The sequence below is a fragment of the Mesocricetus auratus genome, unplaced genomic scaffold, assembly GCF_017639785.1.
Source record: "Mesocricetus auratus isolate SY011 unplaced genomic scaffold, BCM_Maur_2.0 Super-Scaffold_6730, whole genome shotgun sequence".
NCBI lineage: Eukaryota > Metazoa > Chordata > Mammalia > Rodentia > Cricetidae > Mesocricetus > Mesocricetus auratus.
This window is the reverse complement of record NW_024429184.1, coordinates 6,380,485-6,386,496: the sequence shown is the minus strand read 5'-3', so window position 1 is coordinate 6,386,496 and position 6,012 is coordinate 6,380,485. Positions and strand designations below refer to the sequence as shown.

The 6,012-nt window shown below is 48.3% G+C and overlaps 1 protein-coding gene across 2 annotated transcripts in view; it reads left to right on the top strand.

The window, feature by feature from the left end:
• Nucleotides 1–852: 852 nt before the first annotated feature.
• Fktn (fukutin) overlaps nt 853–6,012 on the top strand; it is a 49,819-nt gene continuing 44,659 nt past the window's right edge. For both annotated transcript variants that reach the window (XM_005076488.4, XM_040738276.1), the window contains exon 1: nt 853–944. The gene's annotated coding sequence lies outside the window, so the exon portion shown is untranslated. The remainder of the gene's footprint in view (nt 945–6,012) is intronic.

The window sequence follows — 6,012 nt, the reverse complement described above, 5'->3', positions numbered from 1 at the left end:
TTTTTGTAGAGAGAACTTAAAACAACAATAATTCCTCTGGGGCTTTTCAACTTCCAAAAATTCCTATCAAAATCCACACCCGATCCTTACCAATAACTCTTCAAACTACTTCATTAAAAGCAAAAGATGCCAGGCCCACAACTGTCTGTTTGTTTCGGGCCCTAAACTGGAAGCCAGCATCTTCTAGACCTGCGTGTCATTTAGGCAACTCAACCTCACCAGCTTAAACATTCTGAGAGAAGGAAGGAAGAGGGGAAGGAAGGAGGAAGGGAGGAAGGAAGGAGTTAGGAAGGGAGGAAGGAGGAAGGGAGGAAGGAGGAAGGAAAGAAGGAAAGGAGGAGGGAAGAGGAAGGAAGGAGGAGGGGAGAAGGAAGGAAGGAAAGAGATAGTAAGGAAGGAGGAAGAGAGGAAGGAGTTAGGAAAGGAGGAAGGAAGGAGGGAAGAGGAAGGAAGGAGGAAGGAAGGAAGAAGGGGAGAAGGAAGGAAGGAGATAGGAAGGAAGAGAGGAAGGAGTTAGGAAAGGAGGAAGGAGGAAAAGAGGAAGGAAGGAGGAAGGAAGGAGGAAGGGAGGGAGGAGGAAGGAGGGAAAGGAAGGAAGGAAAGAGGAAGGAAGAAAGGAAAGAAGGAAGGAAAGAAGAAAGGAAGGAACGAAGGAAGGAAGGCGTTATCCCTCCGAAGTCTGCAAGCACCCGGCCTTCTGCACGGTCTGGGGCCCGCACAGCGGGGAAGACAGTTCTGCTTGCTTCTGCTGTTTTTTCCTAAACTCTCAGTCTGCCTGCGGCTTTCTGAGAACCGGGGAGGGCTCAGCGGCAGGAGGCGTGCACAGTCCCCGCCGACACAGCCCGGGCCAGCGCGTGCGGCTGCGCGCTTGACGGCCGCTTTGCGACGGCGGCCGAGGCTGCCGGAAAGCGAGGCCGCCGCCGCCGTTGCTGCCGCGGAGTGAGGTAGGGCGCGGGCCCCGGGCCGGGTCGCTGGGCCTGGGCGGGCGTCCTCAGGGCGTCCTCGCGGTCGCCCGGCGCCGGGACTGGCGGGGTGGCTGCCCTAGGGCGGCGGGGGAGCCCTCGGCTCTGCGGGTCCGTGCGGCTGCGGCCGGCCCGGGAGCCCCGCCGTCCCCCGCCCGCGGTCGCCCTGGCCCGGCTGCGCGTTTGGATGCGGACGGAGGCGCTCGTAGAAGCCGGGCCGGGCGGTGTGGTTAGAGCCGGGCGGTGGGAGCCGGGGGGATGCGGGGAGAGCGACCCGGCGTGAGGACCCCCGGGTGGTGCTCCCTCCGCAGGGGAGGGCGGGGAGGCGCCGCCGCTGCTCGCCCGCGTCCCGAGTGGCGACTGCAGGCGGGGAGCTCACCTAAAGTCAGCCAGCGTACTCACTTAAAACAACGCGCAGTGTAAGTCAGATAGCCCGATCTGAGCTGGGAAGCTAATTCAGCCCCCAAAGTGCTCGTCCTGACGAGCGTGGCGGTCTGACCGCCGTTCCCAGAAGGCGCCTGGAGAAGCCGAGCATGGGAGCCTTGCGGGGATAATGTCGGAACTGGGGAGACGGACGCAGAATGATCGATTGATTCCTGGGGATCCCTGGCCAGCCGCCCTAGCCTGCTTAGTGAGTGCCAGGCTAGTGAGAGACCTTGTGTTTAGGGTGTAAGGGGCGGGCGGGGGGGTTTATGGAAAGACAGAGAGCAACCATGAGATGAGGACCCGAAATCAGATGCTAGCGCTCATGTAGAAAGCCAAGCATGGCTGTGTGCTTGCTTGCCATCATCCCAGCACGGGAGGAGCGGCGGCGGCGGCGCGGGGAGGGGGGTCAGCAAAAATAAGGATTGCTAGCCACCGGCCTGGCTTCAAAGTTAGAGAGAGGCTGTCTTGTGGGAATAAGGTACAGTCTGAAAGAACTAAATACCTAACACCTTCTGGCCTGCGTGGTCATGTCCTCACACAATGCCCCCAGCACATACAAGTCTACATACCTGCAGCGTACGAGTGCGCATAGCCCCTTACACACCCACACAGAGGCTGGTGGTACCCGAGGAATAACACTAGAGGTCGCCTTACCGCCATACGTTTGTAGACACTGCTTTGCGCGCATCCTCTCCATGCGTAGTAACTACAGACTTATTACTGTTCTAGCAATGGGAACACATTAGCAAAATGAAGTTGGTGGTGGTGATGTTTTGTTCCGTTTGAGGCAAGGTTCTCACTATGAAGCCCTGTCCAGCCTGGAACACATTATGTAGACCAGGGTGGCCCTGAAGTCAGAGATCCATCTGCCTCTGCCTCCCAAGCGCTGGAATTAAAGGCGTGCGCCACCATACCTGGTTGAGAGTAGAATTTTTTATTTTTTCATATTATAAAATTAAGTTCAAATAAAAAAAGCATTAAATGAAAAGAAAAGCATCTCCATTTTCTCCCGAGATCCAGCCTCACCTCTCTTGTGTTTTTATGCAACCTCTGTCACTCCGTTAAAGAAAACTGGTTTCCTCCGTCCCTGAAGTTACCGGCTACACATAGCTTTTGTTTAGAGGTGGGACTTTGTGCCCATTTCCCCTTCTCTGTGCTGGGATTTTTGTCTGGCTTGAACTAGTACAAGACTTGTGCATGCTGTCACAGTCTCTGAGGGTTCAAATGTGAATCATCCCTGTTGTGTCTGGAAAATGCTTTTTCCTTGGGGTTGCTGGTCACATCTGGCTCTTAACAGTTTCTGCGTTCTCTTCTGCATACATCCTGAGCCTCCAGGGGAGGACTTTAATGGGCTTTCTCTTTAGGACTGAGTGCTCCAAAGTCTCTCACCCTGAATGTTGTTAGGTTGTGGATGTCCATATTAATTACTATCTACTGCAAGAAATTCCTTTTCTGATGAGTGTTGAGCAATGCAGTGCTCTATGGGTGTAACAATATATGGTTAGGAGTCATTTTATTTCTATGTTCATTTGGCAGAATAATTATTGTAGGGTTTCCTTTGGAACCTTTGACCTATCTAGCTCGGGGTTCTCGTCCTCATTAGCATGTCAGGGTTAGGTTCCGTCTCACAGAGCTGGCTTAAATCCAAGTAAAAGGTGGCTGGTTATCCTGTAACATCTGTGCCACCATTGCACAGTCAGTGGGTCTGTCCTGCAGACAGGGTGCTCTTACAGCTCACAGCGTTCACAGCTGGTCGAGGGTGACCTAGCTCCTCCAGTAGTCCGTGTCATACCTTCCAGCACTGTGAACTCTAGGCACCTGGGGCGAAGCTTCTAGTTGAGCATCAGTTTGGTTTCTCTGTGTCCAGTGACATAAGAACACGGGGTCTTCAGCAATAAGGTCTGACGTCAGGTTGTAGAGGGTAAGTAATAGCATTGGTGATACCGCCTAGACTTCCTGATGTCTTACAGTTTAAAATCGCTCACTGTTTTGCTTTTTCAGTTTTTTCTTTTTTAACTTCTGAGTGGTCCTTGGTTTTGTTTCCTTTTTATGCTTCCCATTCTGCTACCTGAGCCCCTAACCATACATTTACTGAACTGCATTGTTCTGTTTCCTCTATAGTTTGCCTCCCTATTGGCTTTGCAGTTTGGGACATTTTATTTTATTTTTATTTCATGTGCATTGGTGTTTTTGCCTGTATGTATATCTGTATGAGGGTGTCAGATCCCTTGGAACAATTGTGAGCTGCCATGTGGGTGCTAGGGATTGGACCTAGGTCCTCTGGAAGAACAGCCAGCGCTCTTAACCGCTGAGCTACCGCCCCAGCCCCATTGGGGCATATTTGAATGTCAGCTGTGAACCGCGAGCTATGTGATGCTCTTGGCTACAGAAAGAGTGTGAAAACAACCTTGACTTTGCACTCGCTTCCATCACAAGTGTGTTTGGCTCATACCACTTTTTTCAACCTTGCTCATGTAGTGATGTGTAGTAAAATTGATAATAAAAGATGAAATGAAAGCTAAAAGAATGTGTGTTCTGTTCTATCACGGGTTCAGGCGGGAAAAAGTTCTGAGGGCCAGTGAATCAGTTCATACACGTGTCATTCTTCTCATGGCTCTTTATTCTTCAAGAAATGCTCTTCCCAAACGTTCTCTCTCAAAAGTTCTCCTTAAAAATTCTCCTAGGGTTCTTTCTAAAAAGTCTCCAAAAGTTTCTCCTAAAAATTCTCATGAAAACAAGGCTTCTAGTTTTTATATCTAAGGCACATTTAACAACTCTCTGACATTAGGGCATACATATCTCTCAGAGCCAGGAAGGCGGTCTCAAGAAGAGCAGGCGTCTCACGAGCGCACACATCCCCACCCTGTGGATGTGGTTTGGAAAACTTAAGGAGGTGACTTATGGAATGTGCCATTAGCTGTTTAAAGGGGATTTCTCAGCACTGTATCAAAGGGAAAAACTAAGATTATGTAGTGTGAAATCCGGAGGCTGCAGCTCTTACTGCTGATGCCTGGTAAGAAAGAATTCCTTTCTCTGTGGCCTACTTGAGAACACAAAGTACCCAGTATATATTCTATATACAGCCAAATTCGTAATAACAAATATTCTGGAGTTGATGCCTAGAATACTAATTGCTAGTTCTTTAGTAAATGATAAAGGCTCCTAGCACTGTTCCCTAAAGATGAGTCTAGACTCTAGCTGGCCCAGGGTCAGAGGCAAGAAGACTGATAGCTCTGATACCCCAGACCTCTTCTTAGCTGTGTCCTCTCCATTGCAAGGTCTCAGTTCATGTACTATTTTTGTCCTGTTGAGAATTTCAGGGTACTTGAACTGCTTAAACCTCTTCTGTAAGTATCTCCTTTTTATTTTTCTGCGGATATTTGCCCTTTTCTCTGCTCATTTTATTAGCTCTGTAATATTTTCCATTGCACATGATACAATATCTTCATTACATACATATAAAGTAGGAAATGTGTTATCCTTCTTACAGTTTTTATAATGATGGCTGAATTGTCACAAATAAGAACTATGATACCAGTATCATCGTGATTTATTTAGTACCTGTGCCATTGAAGATGTTGCGGCTAGTGATGTTTCCCAAAGATACCTCTTTTTAAAACTGTCCCATTGCTTCGTTTAAGTGGTTGCTATCTTATTAACGAATTAATTTTGTATTAGTTGTAAAATGGAGAGCCCAAAAAGCAAAAGTATATTAATTCGGAATTCAGACTAGCTGAGCTTAGAGAGGCTTAAGAATGCATTGTACAGTCTGAATGCCAGCTGAAATTTCACCAGGAAGCAGCATGCATGACATGGGCCTGCTATTTAATATGTGTATGAGGAATAGCTAAATCTGGAGAGTGAGAAATACTCTTGTTATTCATGACCTGCCCTATGAAACCATTATAACAAGTTTTAGCTGACAGCAGACTCTAGGACCACCATCAGAGCTGATGGATGTTGCTAATTTTCACAGTGTAGTAGAGAACGTCATGCTTATCCCATTACCGTGGTACAATATCTGCAGATGGACAGGTGACTCTCGTCTCTGCAGTGCTGCTCTTACGTGACCTCTTCCAGTGCTTGTTTTATGTGGCGTCAGCTCTGTCAGCTCATTTGGATGGTTTAAAGCTCCACACCAAAACTTAGGACTTTAAAATGACAGAGTAAAAGTATTTGTGCTCTCTTCTCTCTGAAATTACCCTGAAACAGCACAGAAGTAGGAGACAGGTGTTAATGCAGCTTCCCCGAGACAAATGTTGCTGTAACCCAAACTGAGCTATTTGAACAATGGCTAACCCATGTAAGGAAGACCCTTGAAGAAGGAGATCTCAGAGCAGATGGGACAGAGACATGGCTCTTCTGTGTACAGGAGGTCGGGGAGGTGTGAGAGCATCCGTGAACTAGCAAGAAGAAAAGCATATACGGTCTACACAAATGCCCCACCCTTACAGCAGCAAACGGAGGGACAGATTGCCAAGGACTTTTGGTACCTGTTTCTGACATCTTGAAGGAGTAATGTTTTAACTTTTCCTAACATCTAACATATATTCTCCATTTTCTTCACATACACTCACGTATAAACTGTTCTGTCAGAAAGAACTTCCAACTAGTCTAGAATATA